Source organism: Monodon monoceros, unplaced genomic scaffold (assembly GCF_005190385.1).
Source record: "Monodon monoceros isolate NGI ecotype Baffin Bay Population unplaced genomic scaffold, NGI_Narwhal_1 Super_Scaffold_5, whole genome shotgun sequence".
Taxonomy (NCBI): Eukaryota; Metazoa; Chordata; class Mammalia; order Artiodactyla; family Monodontidae; genus Monodon; species Monodon monoceros.
The window spans coordinates 73,029,104-73,052,107 of record NW_021703782.1 but is presented as its reverse complement, the minus strand read 5'-3'; the positions used below and the strand labels follow the sequence as shown (position 1 = coordinate 73,052,107).

General features: G+C 40.1%; 1 long non-coding RNA gene across 1 annotated transcript; it reads right to left on the bottom strand.

Annotated features, from left to right (window-relative positions):
• Positions 1-11,467: 11,467 nt before the first annotated feature.
• LOC114884579 lies at positions 11,468-21,019 on the bottom strand. The gene is made up of 3 exons (XR_003790863.1): positions 20,866-21,019; positions 17,720-17,851; positions 11,468-15,546 (listed from the first exon to the last, which is right to left on the bottom strand). It is a non-coding gene; the product is annotated as an uncharacterized LOC114884579 (long non-coding RNA).
• Between the last annotated feature and the right edge of the window lie 1,985 nt (positions 21,020-23,004).

Sequence of the window (23,004 nt, the reverse complement as noted above, 5' to 3'; positions counted from 1 at the left end):
AAGCATGCAGTTCCTCTGGTTACTGAACACTTCAAAGAAAAGGAAATATTTACACATGTAAGGAAACAAAAGCGACATGATTTACTTTTGCTCTGTAACTACTTCACCCACCTATTACTTAAAATATGGATCAGGAAAAAAAAATATGGATCAGGTATTCTATTCGATTTAAACAATCACACATACAGCACTTGCTAGACATTGTTCTCAGTACTTTTCATACATATTACAATAATTTATACTCTTAAAAATCCCATGGGGTAGATGCTATTATTATATCTCTTTTACACATGAGAAGACTGAGGCCCCAGAGGATAGGTGACTTTCCAAGGCCACAGAACTAGTCAGTGACAGTCCAGGTTTGAACCTAAGTAGGCTTACTCCAAAGTCCACGACATTAACCACCATGTTGTGCTATCTCCACCAGCAGCATAATAACACCATAAATAATACGTAAACTTTAATGAGCCAGGCTAGAGACTGTGCAGGGTGTCTGTAATCTCTGCCACAACCCCTGAGAACAGTACAACCATCATCCCAGTTTTACACAGGAGGAAACTGAGGATTGGAGAGGTTCACCGTTTGGCCAAAAACTCACAGCCAGACAGTGGTGGAGTGTGGACTGGATATTGGGGAGATAAAGAGATGAAACAGAAAATAATTCTACTTCTGAAGTTTCTGATAGTTTATAAAAGGAGCTGTTCATTGGTCTGAAAGCGCCAGGGACATTTTTCGAAGTACAATCTTTATTCTCCCTAGAAAAGTGAAACTGAAATTCTGGTTAGCTAGTCTTCCTCAGACATTAGAAGTCTATTCCTAAAGAACCTGGAGATTCAGTTGTTACTCTATTAAGTTAATAAGACTCTAAATCTTCAAAAATACCCAAAGCTAAAATTCACTTATGAAAGGAAATAAAAGGAAAGTTAAAAAAACTGAATCCTTTCACAGAGGTAAAATTACTTTGCATTTAAGAATCCCAGCATTCAGGCTTCCCTGGTGATGCAGTGGTTAAGAATCCTCCGGCCAATGCAGGGGACACAGGTTTGAGCCCTAGTCCGGGGAGATCCCACATGCCGCGGTGCAACTAAGCCCGTGCGCCACAACTACTGACCCTGCGCTCCAGAGCCCACGCGCCACAACTACTGAAGCCCGCGCACCTAGAGCCCGTGCTCCGCAACAAGAGAAACCACCGCAATGAGAAGCCTGCGCACCACAACAAAGAGGAGCCCCTGCTCGCCGCAACTAGAGAAAAGCCTGCCTGCAGCAACGAAGACCCAACGCAGCCAAAAAGAAAAAGAATCCCAGCATTCATAATTCTTCTTTTTAAAAAATAATTATAGTTAGAAATATAAGACAAAATGTAATGATATCAAGAAAAAATAATACTAGCAAATGTCATTGTTTTTTCAGGAAGAAAATGAGGTTTCCAGGAGAAAAAAGATAGCACAAATTTTAAAAACAGAATAAAATATTAAGTTTAAAGCACATGTATGCTGAAATATTATGCAATCATTTAAAATTGTGTTTATAAAGATTTTTATGAAGTTGGCATAGTATTTATTTGTATTAAGGAACAAAGTAGCATAAAGTCTGAATGTACAGTATAATCCATTTCTTCTTTAAAAATGTATTCATTTAGTCATTTACATACACATATAAATTTCAGGTAGTAAATGTACCAAAAATTAACAAAGGAATTCCCTAAATGATAGGATTACAAGTCATATTTATTTTCTTTATACTCTTTATATTTTTTAAACTTTCCACAATTCAGTACATATTTTATGTTATGAAAAAATACCACTAATTAGAAAACTGTGGAGTAACTATCTCACTCTGCACAGATCCCCACCTCAGACATCCACAAGCCCAGGGCGCAGCTGGACTGGAGACAGGTTCTCAAACTGGACTGAAATCTAACTAAGGGGGCTGTTTAACTGAGGAAACACAGAGGGTAAAGGAACAATGGAAATCACTGCCATAAGAGCCAGAAAACAAATGAAGTCAAGTCCATGGATATGGCAAGATCACATTTGGGAGCACAACAGTATCCACCCCACGGGTTACATGGAGAAAAGTCAGCAGCCTAGAGAGCTAAAGCAAAGTGGGAGGAAGTTCGGAAAGAGGACTAGGCATTGCAGGAACCAAAAGGGCTTCCCTTTGGTGCCTTGGGCCTTATCTCTGAGGTGGTCACATCAGCTTAAGGAAGGCACACGAAGTTAGACCAACTAAATTGTGTTGGGTTCCCTAACACAACCACATGAGCCAGCCACACGGTGGGGAAGTACAGCTCATTGACACCTAGTACAAGGATAACCCAAACTCCCTGTTTCCTGCCATAACATAAAATCCAGAACAGCTCTAACATCCCAAGAGCCACCCAGACTCAGGCCTAATTAGAACAAGCTTGGCCAATCCAATAGCCATAGCTGCTTTCAGGATGCTAAAAAGATAGGGATTTTAGGACAACGGAAGGAAGGAAGGAAGGAAGGAGAGAGGGAAAGGAAGGAAGGAAGGAGGGAGGGAAGGAAGGAAAGGAAAGGAAGAAAATCCTGAGATTTAGAGATTCCAAGGGAAGAGTCTACCTTTAAGTAAATTTCCCGGATCACAGGAAATCTTAGGAAGTTTCAGAGAAGACCAAAATTAGCCTAGTTCAGCTCCTGACTAAGAACCAGGTAAGATGTAAAAACTGTCCCAGAAGTATAACCAAAGACATTGAGCTTGTCCAGATATAGCTACGGCTTCTCAGAAATGTAGTATTATTTGTGACTACATGTAATGAATGGTCAGACGGTCCAATTCTGCAATTAAATTGAGGCTCAGATAAAATATTTAACTTTTTATATTTTTATGCTCTGCACTTTTTCATTTAAATTATTCTTTGAATGCAGTGAATTTACTCTGTATTTCTTTGTATCCCATACAACACAGATTATTAAATATTTGATGAGATGTCAAATTAAAACCTAAGAATGACTTACTTTCCCAGTGAATTCCCACTCTCTAGACTTATTATAAGATTTCTCAAAAATTAAGCTAATTATCCATTCTAAATGTAATAGTTTGCATCTACCAACCTTAAAAAAACTTAAAATAACAGCCCAAATGTTACCTGTTTCTTAATGGAAAAGAATATTAAAAGAAGAATGCCTGTCTACATGTATATAACTGAGTCACTTTGCTGTACAGCAGAGATTGCCATAGCCCTGTAAATCAACTACACTTCAATAAAATTAATTAATTAAAAATTAAGCTAATTTAAAAACCATGTGGGGATTAAAGCATTTATTAGAAATGTTCGTGGATATCGAAAAAAATTGAAGTAAGGATAATAATTCTTTTTATTTTATAGATAATTCAAAATAAAATCTTTATTTTTACACAAATTGCTTCATATTTTGTTTTTTGGGTTTTTTTTTAATGAGATGGTGCATTTTTTTTTTTTTTTTTTTTTTTTTTGGGCCATGCCGCGTGGCTTGCGGGATCTTAGTTCTCAGACCAGGGATCAAACCCAGGCCCGTGGCAGTGAAAACACGGAGTCCTAACCACTGGACCTCCAGGGAATCCCCAGTTCATATTTTGAAATCACTCATTGGTGTAATCTTTTGGAGGAAATTTTAATATAATACGTATTTGTTAGCAGTTCAGAAAATCTATTCAAGAAAGTAATCACACACACAAAAAAGAAAGTAATCACATAATTCAGTTTATTTCTTCAAATTAAGGCATTTCACTATTAAACTGCAATATTATCTGACTAATTTTCAATTAAAAGAATGCACTTTTAATTGAATAAACAAGAAATTAAGTTTCACCAACATGTTGTGCTAAATTGTAACATAACACACAAATAGGAAGAAAAGACGGGAGGAATAAGTACATATATATCCTTGGTATTATAATGAAGAAATATTAGTTGGATTATTTTTAATTACACAACACCAAAAAAAGAACTTTGTAGATTTCAAAAACAAAATCAACGAAAAGAAAATAAGACTATGTGTTGATAGAGCCTCTTTTTACAGAAAACTTTTTCTTCTAGAATACTACCTTAATCTTAAATTCAGAAAGCTATATACCAAGTTATTCATGGTAGTCTTATTTATAATAATTTAGTTGACTGCAACCTAAATACTAGCTATGGTTTGAAACATTAAGCAAATTATTTAACACAGATGAATGGGATAGAACCAGAAAAAAATATGTTAATTATATACTTCTAATGTATAAAATATTTATGATGAGCATTATATTTGTGGGATAATTATCCTGAATACTCATGGACCCTTTTGCATAATTACCAGTCTAGAGCAGCATTCTAGAACCTCCTATGGCTCGGTAAAATGAGAACTGGTTTGGAATGGGCACCCTTCATGGTCTGTCCATGTAGGAAAACTTTGTTCTACAAATACATCTGTAACAATCAGTCCAAAACGGCCAGGACTTAATTAATAACTGACAGCTTCCCTAATTTTTGTCCCTGCTTCCAGCTTAGGATCAACCAGAGAAAGCCAAAAATATACCCCTAACCAGTCACATAGGATACCCTGCTTCTGGTTATCCCACCTCCAGCTTCACCATGCCAACAACCGCCAAGCAGGGCATACCTGAAGCCTTCGCCTTTTTCCACTATAAAGCTTTCCCATGTCTCTCCCTGTATATGAGTCTCTGCCAAACACGAGTGATGGTGGCTGACTTCCTTGCTACAGCAAGCTCTAAATAAATATCCTTTGTTTTTCTCATTTGATTGGTTTTCATTTATTTCCACACCATGGAAGAACTGAGAAAATGCCATGACAAACTTGTAAAAGAATTCATAAAAAGGCAAAGTCACTTAGTTATTGCAAAGTGTGTATCATGGAATTTATACCTAAATATGACATACAAGGTAAGAAATACATGTAAACATTTAAGAGCACCCCCCTTTGAGAATCTCTGTAACATCTTTTTTTAATGTATTCTCACATACAGTGATCTCCAAGCATCTTTAATTTTGTACACCATTAGTAAATTTTGGCAAGCACTACCAAAATACAGATACTTATTTATACACTTGTACGTGTAACAAATTTAGACAATTTAGAGGATGAGATAAAGTGAAATAAAACTACTTTTAAACATTTGGTGAATCATGATGACTTCACGCTATCAGTAGCTAATGCCTTTGCTGTGGGTGTAAATTCACAAAAAGCTTTTAAAATAATTTCCAAGTTTTATGTCTAATAATTCGATGATTAGATTGTTATTGTTTTTGCCTCTTAAATGGCTAAACATGAACTCATATTAGGTGTGGGTAAAATGTCAGCTCTGCCATGTTCTAAATGCTTGCCTGTGCTTAATCACTGTTATTATTATATTTTATCTGTGGTGTCTCTGCCAGAATCTTCTTAGTCCACTTTCCATCCCAAGACTGAAATGCAAACAAGATAATATCCTCTATACAACTATTAAAACAGGCCCATATAGTCTATAAAAGTTTGCAGGATGCTGAAAGCAAACAGTCAACTGTCTACCAACATCCAATTTTTTGTGGAACACCCCAAAATAAGTGTCAATCAATAAATTAAATATTAGTAAACTTATTTCTCATTTTAGATAATATATGAATAGCAAATTAATAGATAAATAGAAGTTCTAATATTTTCCTCCCACTGCTCAATGGATACTTGTGTGGAGATATGCTTTGTAGACCAGTCTATATGATGTCCCTGAATTTAATCAGCAAACAGGTTTTTTTTCTTTCTTTTGAAAATAGAGGTGAAGAGGAAATGAGATGGCAACTGTGTTTACATTTCCTCTTAAATTCACATTAGGAAAGGGATTATGCATAACTTTTTGTGACTAATGACCTTCTGAGCTAACGGAAGGAGAGGTAGATCTGAAGAATAAAACAATAGAGCCTTCAAATATTTGTTATTCCAGCTTTCCTGTTTTCCTTCTTTGAAAATTGGCAGCTCCAGAGTTCAAAGCATTTCAATATTTAGTTCATGTTAAATCCGCACAATTATCTTATAAAAATTATGCATCGTAAGTGGCTTGGTAAGCACATTAGCTGATTCTCATATTACCCAAGAGAAGGCATGTCAACCAGATGTGCTGATAAATCTAAGTTCAAAATTTCTCAGTACGAACAGTCACTTATCTGCATTTTTAGTAGCCCTGTTTGCAATTCCCGTCATTAGTCGTTAGTGCTCTAAACTTCCCTTCTTTATTTCTCTCAGTAATGACAGAATTTAAACACCAATATCTCAGCCATTTTTGAGTCATTCATATTATGCATATCTCTACTGATTACTGAACTTTTTAAAAACTTTTATCTACTTCTTCCCTGATATATTTGTGAAAGTTCCATTATCATTATCTTTTTCTGCTAAAAAACTCTGTTTGCTCTTTGGCTATTATCTTTTCCTTGTCAGTCATAACTAATGGGACAGAATCTTGTTTAATTTTTTTCCATCTATTCTATTCCTGTCATGCTTTTATTTCCCCCTACATATAGATCTTAAAATAAGTCAAAGGAACCAGCTCATTAAAAAATTATTTGAATGCCTCTCACAGCACACAGGCTTCCATTGTGGTGTCTGCCCGGATTCTTCATTTCATTCTACTTCTCCCAATTGGTTCTCTCTCCTCGTACAGAATACAAGGAAACTCTTTTAAATCATCTTTCTTAAAGTCTGATACCCAATGTTATGATCTGTAAAACCAATTTGCATGATAGTCAGTCTTCAGTTAGCTATGCCAACTGGGGAAATATTGGCCTGTTATAATTAATTGAAAGCTCTTGAAAGGAACCAGAATTCATGTAGGGCACAGCTCTTCACCTTCCACCAAACCTGCTCCAATATTCAAGTAAATTATGTGCATTTGAGAGGTAGAATCCTGAACTTTCCCATCCATTTTCCAGTAGGCATGATAATAGATATTAAATTAACTAAAGGGAGAAGGTCCAAAACAACAGCGCAAAAGGCAGTACAGACTATTGATACCAATTCTTAAAAGTGATTACTTTTGGGAAGGAATGCATGATTGAGGAGTAGGAAAGACGGTGAATGAACATTCAATTTCTACTGTGTCCCCTTCTGTATCAATTTAATATTTCATAGCAAGCATGTATATTCTATAATTCAAGATAACAAGAAAAAGAAAGTATATGAAAAATAATCACCTGTTTAAATCAACTAACTGCATAAACAACTGTAAAAATAAATTAATTGCCTGTGTAAGTAATTAGCTATTTCCAGCAAAGAATATACATTAAAGTTATGGTCAAAGCACTATTTATTTTTGTGAGTTAAATATAGCTACAACTATATCTTAAATATATTAAATTTATATTTTGAACATATTAAGTATACTTAAAATATATCAAAATGTATGTTTATAAGTCAAATATATCTTTTATACATATTGCATATTATATCTTCAGACCTTTTATGGTTGAAGTCTGTATAGGCAGTAGTTAGATCCCCAGATGCCAGTTCTACCCTAGGCATTCAGTTCTCACCTATTCCACCCAGGAAAGAATGAAGAGGTTTATCCCGAGCACTTAAACAAGTGGCTCTGGAGTTACTAGCCAGGCACAGCTGATCACTGGGATCACGAAAAAAGCTGAACAGTGGGAGATTACAGTGAAAATGTACATACTAAACAGTGATCTCCCAGTCCCTTTCCTGGTTGCCTTTCAGAATGATGGCAAGCTGACTCCTAATCTGTCTCACACTAGCAGGAAACTGGAGAAATGTAGACGACCAAATGACAGTGCCAGAGAAGCCACCAGCAAAGGCTACCAGTTGGCAAAGCTCCATCACACCCCAGAGCTTCCATTCACCTTGAATGCCTTGTTCTTAAACATGATCACCAGGGTTTGCCAACAGCAAATATTAAAGTCTAAGATCAAAACAAAAAAAATAAGAAAAAAATTGAAGGAAAATAAAAGAGAGAAGAACACTTTAAAAATTATAATTAAATTTCCAGGACATTAGGGAAACTCATATCCATGGAACAAGAACAGAACACTATTTTTAAGAAGGAACATGGAGAGAATAAGAAAAAAAAATCTTACAAACTAAAAATATGACAGGAAAAATAAAATGAATGATCTAAAAAAAACTCCTGTGCTCATTTTCTCAGAAAGTGGATGATATATTCCACCAAAATGAAGAAATAAACTAAAAACGAAGAGCACTTGTCAGATAATTCATTTTTGCCCTAATTTACACCAATCTATTTATCTATCTAGTATTTTATGTACTGTCTTGCAGGGATGATATCACACTTTGTACACCATTTTATAACTAAGCTCTCTCACAGAATTACATATCAACATCCTATCATGGCAATAAATACAGATTTATACATTTCCATCATTATTTTTAAATCCTGTCCAATAAGGCCTATAAACATTATTACTTATTAATCCCAATTTCATTTACATACATGAAAAAACTGTAGCATATACATTATGGAAATGTATTTAATTGGGTGTCCTGGTGGACCTGGATGTTTTGGGACACAGGGATCACTGCAATACCTCCGTTCCATGACTTCTATGGTCCACATGTTGGAAACCACTTCACAGGGAAAAACAAGTCCTTTAGCAACAGGGAGGGATAAAAGTCCCTTCGTCATGTGTGTCATTTACTCATTCAACAAATACTCACTGAAGACCTACTGCGTAGCCAAGCATGGTGCACTTTAAGGTAGTTGGACCTACAGGACAGCAAGGCACCATGAGGAGCTTGGAGCACGTGGAAATGGGTGTGGGGGTGGGAGTAGGGAAAAAATACTTAAAATAACAGCCAAAATGTTACCTGTTTCAAACTTTTGTGACTTGGACATTTTGCTAAGGGCCACCCCTGCTTCAGACTTGCCCCAAAGCCACCCAAAGAGACATTCCCTAGACTTCCTTTCTTCCTCAGAGGAGAGAGGCATATGTTTGGGCCAACCCTGGTCAGAGACATGCTACTGCTTGTGTTAAGGAGACCCTGCACATCATGGACTAAGGTCAGGATGTCTACAGCTCCTCTGTGAAGATTTTATGGGCCGTTAGTAGTATCACAGAAGGAATTTTTTATGCTTCTTCACATACCACTATTCTCTTCTTTGGTTAAACTTTACAAAGTAAATTGGAGGGGGGAGAAAACGAGGGGGGCGTTGATAAAAGAAACTCTCCTCCTGATGATTGAACTTTTCGAAAATATTGTCAGACCTGATCACAGTCCCCAGACAAAATGCTTTGTACACATACTTCTCAGCAAGATAAAATAACAAGAACAAAGCCTAAGTCAGAAGCACCATGGAGCAAAGAGGGAAGCACTCCAGTAAATTCATCCTGAAAATGTCATCTTTATTTTGATGAGGGACAAATCACATCTTAAGTCATAAGATGTATATGTATATGCTCCCAGGATTAAATTGTTAAGGGTAAGGCATTTGAGAATAAAAAAATGTGCATCTCAGCCCCATGCCTCCTCCTAACTGAAGTCTAATCCAGTTGAAATCAAAACTTCAATCCCTCAACCAAATAACTTCTCCCCTCCTGTACCCTTAATCCTAACCCACAATTTTATAGACCATGAGTGAAGCAGGGGAAGTGGCATGGTCTTTTCTTTTCCTCCTTTTAATCCAAAGCCTTTCTCACCTACTCACGGTCAAGGGCAGTAGGCAGAATAGTGGTAAAGGAGTAAGAGCTTCTTTTCTCAGTTGATGCTGTTCATGGTTCTCTTCGACATGACTGATAACCTTTGCAAAGTAGTCATCAAATTGTGGCTCTTCTTCTATGGGGTTCATAGTACATTTTTTCCAAGTCCTCCTCAGAGACCTCCCCATGCACCATTTCTCGGGGCAGGGAATGCAATTTCAGGCTGAGCTCTTTAACTTCACCTTAATTCCCGCCCTCTCTTTGTACTCTTCATGCAACCTCTTTCTGTCAGGGCTCCCTCACCTCAGCAAAACCCCCTCCAGGACAGGTTTCTTCCAGCAGAGTTCACTCCTGGCTGTCCTGTTCATGGTCAACATGGCCTCCAGGAAACACTGTGAACACCTGCCTGGCAAACCATTAAAGTGCAGGTCTCTCCATGTCTTAGCCTAAGTTCCCCAAAAGTAGGGCCTCAGATAGAGCTTTGCATGCAGGTAGTTTACTTGGGGTAATGATCCCAGGGAGCAAGAGAGCAGGAGAAGAAGACAGAAACAGAAGGAGGCAAAGCCAATACAGGTACACATTTTCAAGCTGGCCACCGTGAAGGACAAGGATGGGGATCCCGTCAGGACAGACTGCAGACCTGTAAGAAATGCTTCTGGGGGTGGGGTGAAGGTGAGGAGTTGGAGGTGCTGAGGAAAGTAGGAAGCATTTATCTACAGTTTCTCCTCCCCCATTGATCAAGTGTGGCCCCACTGGTATTAGCTCCCCACAATTTCAAGTTGAGTATGAATGAATTCAGGGCCACTATATCAGAGAAGTCCTAGAGCAGAATGGGAAGGCTATGCAGTGTGGGCCTGGGGCCAGACCCTCTCTCATTGTACTTATACAAAACACCAGCAGTGACCTCAGTAGGAGGTGAGGGGCCAAGAGAATTGTGAAGTGGTGCACAAAAGGTGCCCAACACACTTTCTCTAACACCCTCTCTCTCCTCTCCTGGATGTTAAAAGACAAAGTCATGACTCTTGCGCAAATATAAAATGAATGTTTATCAAAGATGACCTTTAACTTATTAACTAATGAGGGAACCAGTAAGATGTCAGAACCTGTTCAAAGGAGAATTCAAAGTGCAGATACATGGTTAGGCCCTTAGGAATACCGGAATGAAAGGAGTTTGCTTAATTGATATAAAACTAGCTTCTCTGGAGTAAAAAGAGGGAGGAATCAATTGCATCTCCCTCAGACAAAATTCACTTGCATCTCTATGAACAGGAATAATTTGTATTACTATCAATTTTCTATAATTTACAGAGTTATAAAGTAACTCAAAGAAAATAAAAGCTGCAAGGGGAGTGTTCTAGACAATGCCTAGTTTCCATTTCAAAAGACCCAGTTATCATTTTTGCCCACTTCAAAGTCTTTCCCCATTTTTCTTGACGAGGCCACTATGCAATACCCTAGCCTTTATTTTCCCATATGCTCATCAAAAATTCTGTTAGGAATTCACTTGTGATCCAACCCAAAGAACTAAAGGGTGAACCTCTAAGTCAGGGGTCAGCAAACTGTGACCCTCAGGCCAAGTCTGACCATTAGAATTTTGAAGATAGTTTTATTGGAATTCAGTCACACTGACCTATTGCCTAGGACTCCTTTCACTCCACAACAGCACAGATGAACAGTTGCAACCAGGACTGCATAGCCCACAATGCCTGATGTATTTACTATTTGGCTCTTTATAGAAAAAGTTTGCTGACCTCTGCTTTAGGTCATCAAGCAAACAGCAAGATTGTGAAATGTCAATTTTCCTTTCCATCAGATGGCCCCTGTCTCTAACAATGGTTTTCCAGGGTTTGAGGCCAAGAAGGGAGCACAGAAGAAATACCTGGCATTTTCTAATCCTGTTCATACCCTTCAAAGAATCCCCTTGTTCTCTATCACACCATCTAACTTTCTCTGATGTAGACTGGAGCTGGGTAATAGGCGGCCAAGAGTTCAAAGACTAGTTTTACCACCTCCTAATAAAGTCTACAAAGAAATGTCTAGACCTCTCCTTACAAAGTATAGGCACTTACCGCCCATTGTCTTCAATTTATGAGCCTTAATTAAAATTCCAAGATCACAGGAAAGGTCTTGTCCCATCACTATTCCAAGACAAAGCTGCTGCTAAACCATTAGGGCCGAGATTCAAATCCAGGTCTGACCCAACTCAAAGCTTGCCCCTGCCCGACTCTCAGGTTATGCATGATTCTTGGGGACTCACCTCACATGAATGCCATCTACTTTCAGAGCCATTTTGTTGTTAGTTTTAAAGACACTGGATGTGGCAAGAGCAATGTGGTGAGAAAAAATGTTTTAGGCAGAATGCTTGATACCTCCTTGCTGCTTCCCCACCATTCAGATGGGGGAGGAAACATGGGTCGGCTTCCACACCAGCCTGGCAGAGGAAACAGACATCTGTCTCAAGACAGTATTTCTTACTCTTGATAGCAGCCAGGAGTGCTTTCTGATCCAAAAGCAAAAGTGTCTCTCAGCTAAGAAATATGAGATTAAAATTCAAGCATATTGAAACTAAACTTTGAATTAAGTTTCTTTCTTTTTTTTTTTTTAAAGAACTGCTTAACAACAATGAAAAAAACGTCATATTTCTAAAGCACCAGGTAGGATGTTTCTAATTAAGTTTTGGAGGAAAAACATTCAGAAGCCAATTAGTGGAAGGTAAAGGGTGAACCATGGAAAGGCAGCATCTTCACAGTCGCCTGATCCCTTCCTTTCAACACACAGAAAAACCAGCATAATGCTTCCCTTTTTCTTTGGTTATAACAAGAAAATAAGAGACTCAGGTTTTCATCTCTGATGGTATAGACAGGGATTGTCAATCTGAGTGTCAAGACTGTTTTTTGAGCTGATGTTTGCAGACCGTCAACTGTTTTCCTCATTTTCTGTGCAGGTCATCCCTCTGGTTGTTTTCACTTACAGAGGTCAAGTGTCACATTTCAAGCAATTCTGAGGATGTCCTGGCCCACTCTTTCTTGAGGCATCATGCAATAAAATAGTTGATGGATACCAAATATAGTTTGGTGTTCATAATATACTGGGAAAAAGCAAAGCTTTTGGATTCAAATTTGAGTTCAAATACTGGCTATGTCCTTTACTAGCTGTGTGATCTGGCACCAGCGCTTCACATCTGTGAACTTTAGCTTTCTCATCTGTGAGTTAGAGAGAATAATCACTTCCTAATTTTTGTTGTGAAATTTAAACAAGAAAGTGTAGGAAAATCTTAGCACGAAGCCTGACACACGGTAGGTATTTCAATGAGTTTTCACTCCCTCCCACTCTACTCTGCTATACTCAGCAGTTACCATGCTTCAGAGAAATTTTGAGTTTTGATATTGCAACTACCCAAAGATGCACTCCACTATGTTATTAATTTCTCCTGTCTATTTTCTATCCCATAACTATCACAAACGCACTTGTGTTTCTCCTCAGTTTAACTGGTAAATTCTTGACGAGGCAGAACAAAAGGAAACTCAGACTAGCTGTCTGCAACAAAACCCATCACTAAGGTTGGGTGTGATTTAATAATTGGCCTATAGGTCTTTGTTACTAAAATATCAGAGTGCACCTCAGGAAACAGCGTGACACAGCTGAAGATAATTAGTAATGACTGGCATTAGAGAACAGTAGAACTTGGATGTAAGAAGAGGGTGCTAAGCTTTGTAAAAGTTAAGCACTCTTTTTGTGTGTCACAGACCACCAGCTGCTTTGGTGGAAGACAGGTTTAGAACAGAGCCCTTTGGTGTCTTGAATTCAAAAGGAAAAGGAGTCCTAAACAGCATTGTAATAAAAAATAAAAAATACTCAAAAAGTCTAGGAAAGACGTTGGCTTTTTATTTTGATGTAGATGGACTTTTTTTTTTAAATGAACTGTTATTTTTTTTTTAAACAGTACCAGTGGGATGTGGCTTCACGTTGACTTTTAAGCTCCTCAATAGATTGAAAGTAAAAGTTACATGACAATTTAAAATTTACTTTTCTGCATCTTTCCAAACCAAATAATTTTGCAAATTACATTAGGGTTAGAATTTGCTGGAAGCCAAGAACGTCCTTCTATACAACCCAAAATAAGGCACAGTCTCTGCCCAATATAAATATCACCAGAGACGTCTGCTTTCAACTGCATGAATGGTTTTATGGTATTTTCCCTAGTTATTTCTCTGGAAAGTCCCTATTAGTACCATTACCAAATAACTTCAGTCCAAGAAAGAAGTCGATCAGGATAACCTAAAGTCCGGAAGCCTGGCTCACAGTGATCCAGTACAATCCGCAATGTCTGAGAGCCAAGGAGACCAGAGTAAGATGACACTTCCTAAGTAAGATGACTTCTTCCCGTCTTGGCATCTGCCTCAAACAGGCTTTCTGCCATTAATAACTGTCATCATTGAGGACTTCCCAATCACATCCGACCCAGTGCAATATGTGTCAAAAGGGAAAAGTATTTTCTCATCAATCGTGCTACCTTGATTACAAGGATAAACAGATACGCTTTCCAAGAGGCAGGAAAAGTCTTCTGGCTCAAGCTGCTAACCAGCTACTCATTCTTTCCTAAAAGCTCGTCATCTTCAGAACCCATATTTTACGTTAATGTAAATGTATATGATAATATTTGAATGTCTGTGGTGATCACTACCAGTTGAAAATAAAATTCACAAGCATAAAACCACTAAAAATGTTAAGCTATAACCGTATCCCCAGCTCTTAGATAAACGCCTGGCACAAAGAAAGCACTCAATAAATGTTTGTGGAGCTAATGACTATCTACAGTAAATGGTAGTTAAGCCAAAAGAAGGAATAAGATCATCCTTGGAGAGTGTGGGGAGGGAGAAAGGAAGGGACATATGGAAAGAAAAAGGAAGGGAAAGAGGGTCTTGGAAGTAACCATGGAAACCACCAAGAAGTGAGAGGTGGACAAAGCCAAGGAGGCTACCAAAACACTGAGTAGGAGGAGCCAGAGGGAATGAGAAAAACCTCAGAAAACATGAGGTTATAGAGGAGTAAGCCTCAGACTATCTTAGGATAGGTACAACATTCCCCCTTTTCACCAGTTCTCGTCCTTCTCAAGTCTTCTTAATAAACAAATGGATCCATTTTCAACTTCAACTTTCATTCTGATTCTTTGTATAAACAAATTTCACATATCCATAACTTGACTCCAATATTAAAAGCAAATAGTAGAATAGAACTAATTGCAACAGAAACATTTTCTCTTGTATTAAGAAAGATAATAGATGATAGATGATTAGATAGGTAGATAGATGGATCAATAGGTGGACAGACAGACATAGATACATGAGAGGGAGAAAAAAGATACATAAACAGCTTAGTTCATCCTTAACAGTACAGATTTCACTTTTATAGAAAGTAGCCTGAATAAAGCAAGAGTGTTCCAGCAAACAATGCTGCCTTGCCTTTTGTGACCCGTCTTGGGAATCACACAGCCCCTCTTTTGCATACTCCATTGGTTGAAGCAGTCACAAGTCTGGAAGAAGGAGACTCAACCTCTTGATAGGCGAATAGAATATCACATTGTAGAAGAGCATGGGGACAAAAGATATTGTTGTGGCCATCTTTAGAAAATACCATGTGCTGCAATGACTTTCTGAAGCTCCAAGTGAGGTCAAAGGTCTGGAGCCATCTTCTATATAAAACCTTAACTCTACTGCCTTTCCCTGGGAAGGCTCCTTACTCCCAGGCCAAGAATTCTTCAATTGCCACAGACTTTCTTGCTCACCTGGAGTTGTTGTATTCAGTACCATCACCATAATTCCTCCATCACTCAGTCTCTTGACCACAGGGGCTGGGGTAAGGGAGGATGGGGAGAGGAGGGACTTCCTTTCTCATATACAGGTCTGTGGAACAGAGATACTGTCATGGATCAAAACTCCTTCTCCTAAACACAAGAGCTTCAACTCCTTCCCACTTCCACCCCGATAGAATTAGGCCTTCCTTAGTGCCTCATTTAATAGTTCTTATTATTGTCCTTACCAAATCTTACTGCAAGGGTTTCATGACTTGTCTGTCTCCCAGCTCTACCTCTCAACTAGCTTTTGGAAACAGGGCCAGTCTCATCCATCTTTGCATGCCCTAACCATAACTAATCACTGTTGTCTTGAAAATCATAATGCTATAATGTAAAAATTTAGGACTTAAAGACAGCAAACCTGGATTCCTATCCTGGTTCTTCAGTGTACCAGCAGGATGACACTGGCTAATTCACTCAACCTCTCTGAGCCTCAGTTTCCTCATCATTAACATGAGGATATGACAATCCGACCTGCCTATTGACAAACCCCTGACAAGGGTTGAGAATCAACTGAGATAATAAATGATAAAGTTACAAGACATTATTTTCTAATAATAGTTTCTAAATGAATAGAGATCTTTACCCTTTATTGCCAAAGCTTATAAAATTTCAGTACTTTGCACTCAATATTCTCTCCGCTCCATCAACCATACCAGACTTGATATGTTGTTGACTTTAAATGTTTAAACAAATCTATGCTGCACGGGGACTCTTAAAAATGCATTTTTATGAACCAAGCAAGAGTGTAAAACATATATAAAGTGGCTGCTCCATAGACTATTTCAATTCAAAGCAGAAAAAAAATTCTAAGTATATACAGAAAGGATTCCTAAAGAGCACGAAAGAAACAGAAGGGCACAGTGGATCCCTATGAACTTATTAAAAAAAATTCTCCTTCCCAAGATTTCACTTAGCATTTTGCATTTAGAAACAGTCTTCTTAAAAGGACTTGTCAAGGAAATATATCATCAGCCCTCACTCATTGTATAATACATTTTTTTCAGAGAAATAAAATAATTTACCCTCAAGTCAATGAATTTTTGCTACTTCAAAAGCAAGAAAAATTAAATCATGCTAACAGCAATGCTTTATTTCAATGCTCAAATCTTCTTATTTTCACAAAACCAAAAGTTAAATATCAAAAAAACTGTGAAGTTACTGCATTGAACAAAAGCAAGGAACCAAATTCTGAACATTACACACTAACATAGAGTTGGTACGATATCTCTCTGGGAGAATTTGCAACTCAAAAATGTATGAGACTATATGATGAATCAAATACAATTTTTGTATTCATTACCTCTAACGCATAGAAATATTGCTTATAAAATTAGCAAGCTATAACTGAGAAAAACAGAGATTAACTAATTTTTATGTGCAATTAGTTTTCATGCAGAAAGGTTTCCAACCAATCTTAATTCTATCAAGGGGCATCGTCCCGTGCTCTGTGGTAGGGTCAGCCTGCAACCTGGGCTCACTGGACAAAGGGCTCACTGGACAAAGGATCATGGGAACTGACATAAGCCACTCCAGAGAGAGACCCAGCTCATCTTGTCTTTGGTCCTGCGCAATAGGGTAACACAGACGGTAAGACCTGAGTGGAAGGAGTTGGAAGGGTGTCACTGGATCCCTACAGGCTGAGAAGAATCCGAATAGCTAATGGAAGCTGCAGGAGGAAGACTTCAGCAGAGCACCTCAAAGAGCCCAGAAAAGCAGCCATGGGGAAAAGGTCTGTCTTAATTATCAGTAACTAATTAGGGACTGCAGCTGTAGGCTCAGGAATAACAAAGTTGCCAGCCTAGTGAAAACCATAAGTTCCCTTCTCTCTCCTTCTCTTATCTTTGACCTTGGTGAGGAAAAGTGTGCAGAGAGGGCGGGGTGACCAGGGAGGGGCAGGGGAGGAGTGAAGACTGGAGGACCACCCCTGAAGCAGGTCAGAGCTGAAGGAAGGCAAACTACTGAATGCTGTCACGGTCCAAGTTTTGATTAACATCTTTGCGGTGACACTCTAATTACTGAATTGAGATTGTGTTTGCAACCTAAAGTGACCTTGGAGTATCTTTTCCATAAGACTGGAGGCAAAAGCATAAGATCTGCCAGAGCTGACATCCCGGGGCAGGGGAAAATTAATCCCACTGAATCAAGCTTAAAGGTAAGATGGGTGAAACACTATAATGCTGTGTTTTGTTTATGTCAAAAATGAGGCTTGTTAAACTCACCAGTTACATGCTGTTGAAGCTGCGTTTGGACTCTTGATGATTGATGCACATTATTTCCAGTGTCTTGCCCACACTTAGGAATAGGTGAAATTCTTCTGCTTTCAGTCACTAGGTCCTGGTCGTGACCAGAGACTGTAGAAGATGAGAATTGTCAGGAATCAAAGAACATTGGAATCTAAAATAGACAAGGTATACTAGAAGGGCTAGAGGACATTTCACGCCTCCTTCCAAGTTTTTACTGACCACGTGGACTGAATGAGATGTGGCCATTCCAGCCACCCGCTACCAAAGTCCTCTCTTCTTACGTGTCTTCCCTACCCAGATATCCCAGCTGAGTTGCGAAGAGCTGAGGACAAACCCCTTGCCCAGGCCCTCATATTTTTGTCTCCATGTATTTTTATAAGACTTTACCTATCACAAGAGTTCTGTTAAATAGCTAAAAGCCAGGCTGTCTTGAGAAAGTAGAGATGGAAATCGGTATTAAGATCTAGAGACCGTCTAATACTTTATTCAGCTGGGGGCCATCACAGGTATAGAATATCTCCTAGGTTTTAAAACAAATGCCCTCCACCAAAAAAAAAAAAAATTAAAACAGAGTAAGAGCAGAAGAAAAAATCTTTGTATTCACCTTTCATTTTTGAACTATTGGGCCCTGAGCTTAAGGTATACAAAAATGATTAGGGATTATTATTTTTAAAACGGCAATGGCAAGCTTTGCCTTGGGGCTGGTGAGGCTGCTCCTTGAGCAGCTGGTATTAAAGGTAACTTGTTGGTTACATTATCCCAGGATCTCCTCAGGCCACACCAGTCCAAGCCCGGTGGTCAGATGGGAGGCGCCCTCACGGGCGGAGAAGGAGTTGGCCTCCCTACTCCAGACTAAGGTTAACAGAGAGGAGAGAGGAGAAGAGAGGAGCACAACATCCCTACTGGGAACCAGAGAGGTCCTCCCCTCTGCTGACAAACCAGGCTCTCCAAAAAGCAAAGAAGATGCTAGTGAGATCTTTAGAGCATGCCACCGAAAAATAAGGCCATTTAATCCCTGAAAAAGCAAGGACAAAGAGACCACTGGGTAGGGGGGAAAAATGAGAAAGATAAGTTGCTAAGGGAGGAAAGCGCTCAGGACTGGCTTGGTGCAGAAACACTTGGACCTGCAAATGTCTCCCCTCCCTGGGGGCGCTCACCTGCTGCTGCCTTCACCTGCCACACAAATCTCAGCGTTTTTGGAAATGTCTGATGTTCTCAGTTCAACCTGGACTATGGAAGGTTTTTAAACTACTACAATTCAACAAGAAGTTATTAAGTATCTGCTTTGTACAAGGCACTGTGCAAAGTGATACGGAGGCGGTTATGGTAAAGAAAACATGAAACCTACCCTCAGGGAGTTTTCGGTAAGGCTAAGACAGGAACAGAAATAATAGATAAATACAAGATAGCCTTTGGTGCATGCTGTAATACAGGAAGCACAAAGGAGAGAAAGGTTAAAACCAGCTCAAGATAGGAGGAAACAATGTTGGGGACGCCTTAGAGACAAAGCAGCCTCTGAGATGCACACTGAAGTGTATAAAGGATGTCAAGAGACTGGGGAGAGAGGGAAGCAAGATGGAAGAGCTAGTCAGACTGCCAGAGAATACCTGAAGTACCAGCACTTCCAACCTGCACTGGACTAACCCATCCTAAGAGGCCAAATGGACAGAATTCCTGAAGACCACAGCACTGGGGGTGCGGGGGATGGAAACACATAATGTATTGTCACTAGGTCATGGGGTAAGAATAGAGCAGAGCATCGGGCCCTGCTCCTTCTCCACCCTTAAAGCGGTTGGTTGTCATGCATAACTAAGCATTTCTTTGGCTCATAATGGGCTAGTCCAGTGCCGTTCCGCCTACTTTCCTGGTGGTGCTCCACCGACCACCACGGTATATGCCAGCTCCTAGAAAAAAGAATGTGGTGACAGCACCTGGAATTAACAGCCTAAATTGTGAACCACTTGCCTTAATCAATTTCACTTGCCCTCCACATCCTTTCACTTTACTTCAATTTTCCAATATTGTCTGCCAACAATCCCCCAATAAGCCCAGTTTATCATTATGTATCACACAGTACCCTTGGTGCTTTGATAATACAGTCCCAGTTCAGCTGGAGCCTGGCTCTGGGCCTCCTATTTCAGTCCCATTTGCAGTCAAACCTCACACCAGATTCTACTGAGTTCCAAGGGCAGGACTGGATCTCAGACGCAGTGTGAGAGCTGCTACCATCCTGCCCAAATTATTCCTCATTGCCAATGGAGTAATTTTAGATATTTAATTCCATTCTTAATCTCTCCTTATTTGTTTTAAGGTAACCATGACAGAAGATACAATATGCAATTTGGCATCTGCAGGGGTTATCGAAACCCCTTTAAAGAGTCAGCTGAGAAGGGGTGCAGGTTGATGCCTTTGCTTTGGAAGGAAATGTGAGATGTTTTATAGAACCACAGTCCTAAGATCAGAGACTGAGTAAAGCTCTGAAAACTACAGGTGTCCCCTATAAACGCGGTTACCCAGGCCACCTGCTCCGTGGCATGGAAGGGTCTAATATCAGTGACACCTCCCCACAGGGCTCTCCCTGGCCCCGTCTGGTTCGTCTGTCATTGTCTGAAACAAACACTTAATTGCTTAGCTAGCAAATAGTTCAGGCCAGATCATTTAGGAAAAACTCTCTGGAAATTGCCACCTTCAAGTAAATAACTGTAAAACTAAAACGATTCCTAATAATAGAAGGGCACGAAGACAGCTTCACCTCCCTCTACCTCAGTTTCTTCCTTTGTGCAGTGGGGTTAAAACTGGTACCCACCTCACAGCGGTGCTGCGGGGAAAAAATAAGACCAGCAGAGCGCTTAGAAAACAATACATGGCACATAATAAGGGCTCAGTACGCGTGCACACGGGATGAATGAATAAAAGGTCAGCCATCAATCTCTCCGTGGCAGACTTAGATGCAGAATTAATACCCAGCATCCTGCAGACTGCCCGGCCTGAGCCACACGGGGCGATGGAGGCTGACCAGAATCTGATTTCCACTTCTTTGCAGCCAACCAAAACCACACACTGAGAGAAACGGGAAGCCTTTCTAAAGAGAGGACCCTCTCCGGTAACAGCTTCGGCCTCACCTTACAGCCACAGCCACCGCTCTGAGCCGTTGCGGTCTCAACCACAGCGTAGTTGGCAGGCGACTCCAAGGACCACAGCCCGGCAAAGACGGTCCCTGCGTGCGCATGCTCCGTGGCCTAGCTCGCGACCCGTAAAGACACCCCAGAGGTCTCGAGAAGTCTCGCGTGGATTCACTCACACACCTTGCGGGGCGGGGGTCAGCCTAGACAGAATTAAGTCAGTGGGATTTAGCTATATCCTTTATGTTTGCAGGAACTATATATCACTGCTCGCTCTAGGAAGGAAAGCCCGAAGTTCCGAATGTCCTGCATGGGGATAGGATACTTTTCACCCCTCTTCCCTGATTTCCTTGGGACTTACGCCTGGAATCTGGAGATGGAGATGTGACCATCGGGCTCTGCAGAGGACTGCTCTAAGGGAAACCAGAGGAGAACCAGCCTCCTGAAGCTTCCACCACGCGGCAGGCTCCCCCAGCTCTCTTCTGTCAATTAATGCAGCTAAACTTCACAACTGCACATTAGAAAATCTCTAGATTTTGACACTAATTTCTATTACTGCTTTCTTAAGTGGTCCAGCTTTTAGCTATTAAGTTGAACACGTGTGGTGACTCTTTTAAAAACTATACGGAGACTAAGTCTGAGGGGGAGCCGCTAGGGAAGGGGTTTCTGTCGGCTCCTGCTGACTCATCAGGGGGACATGTGTATACCCATTTTACAGATGAAACTGAGTCTCAAGGGAGTTAAATGGCATCTGAAGATCACACAGACACTAAGCTTGCAAACCAGGAGGATTAAAACGACTGGCTTCAAGTTCAAAGCTCTCTCCATTCCATTCCACTGTCCTCCACCCCAAGGGTGTCTATGGTTCATGCAGGAACTAAACAAAAGGCAGAACAGAAAGTGATTACCAGATCCTTTGCAGGGGTCTGTCAGGCAGAAAAATGCGAGCCGGAAACACCTGGTCAGTGGTTAGGTGGAGTTCTGCTGATCATTTATGAAGCATGGAGAGGAGTTGCTTGAATTTTTCTCGTGTCTTCTTTGTCTGGCGTGTAGATAGATGGAGGCCGGAGATGGGCCAGCAACACGGTGGCAAGAAGAAAAAGCAAAGCAAGACTTCAGAAGTGGATGTGAGAGAGTTTTCTCTCCTTCTTTCCTCCAACTGGAGGGCACTGTAGTTCAGCAACAAACATGGGGAAGCCAGAAACCAGGCAAGCAAAAGCCCCAAGGCAGACGTCCACTGGAGTCCTGGAGAAGTCTCAGAGGACTGGCCAGGTCAGGGTTGGGAGTGTAAACCAGCCTTGGATGAGGCAGCCCTGGAAAGGGAGCCTCCTGCTTCCCAGAGGCAGAGAGTGAGGAGAATGGGCTGTAGAGCAGATATTCTGGGCAGAAAAGAGCCTACAGATGTAAAAGTTGTTTGTATATTCATACATCACTTTATCTATGTTATGATTTTCCTCTGCTAATTGAATTTCTTTCTATAAACTTGCATTTATCAGAGTACTGATAAAAGATTTTCTAACCCCTGCCTATCTGGAGAAGATGCTCTCTGGAATGGAAGAGAAGATAATACACCGGAACTTGGACTCCAATAGTGGTTCTGAATGGTCCACTTGTCCTGGCATGATCCAGTAGAGATGGTACTCAACACTCTTTGCAGACGTTGGTTTTCTTGCCTGGTGTGGGAACGCAGACATTTGCCAAGGCCTTTCCTCCCCCGCAAAGTAGCAGCATGAGTTGCAAATGGGACCAAAGCTGCAAACTGATGAGTTATTTGACTTCTCACAAAAAGTGGACTTCTGCATAGACTCATGGAAATGAGTCTGCATAGACTTAGAGACTCATGAAATATGCCACATTCAAATACAGAAGATTTTCTCCTTAAAGAAAAGCAAGGGAATAGATCATTAAAGTAGGTTTTGTTTGGGGGGGGGTTGTTTTGTTTTGTTTTGTTTGTTTTTTAAAGAACTCACAATGAAAAGATAGCCCAGACGAGAGGCTGGCTTCTCCTTGTAGACACTTTTTCTATTTCTCTGTATTATTAGAGGTTAAAGCTGTTAGGTATGAAGACTGGCCTACTTCACAAGCTGGAGGTCTTGCCTTAAGGGATCATAATTATTTTAGTTCCAACCTTCTGTGGTA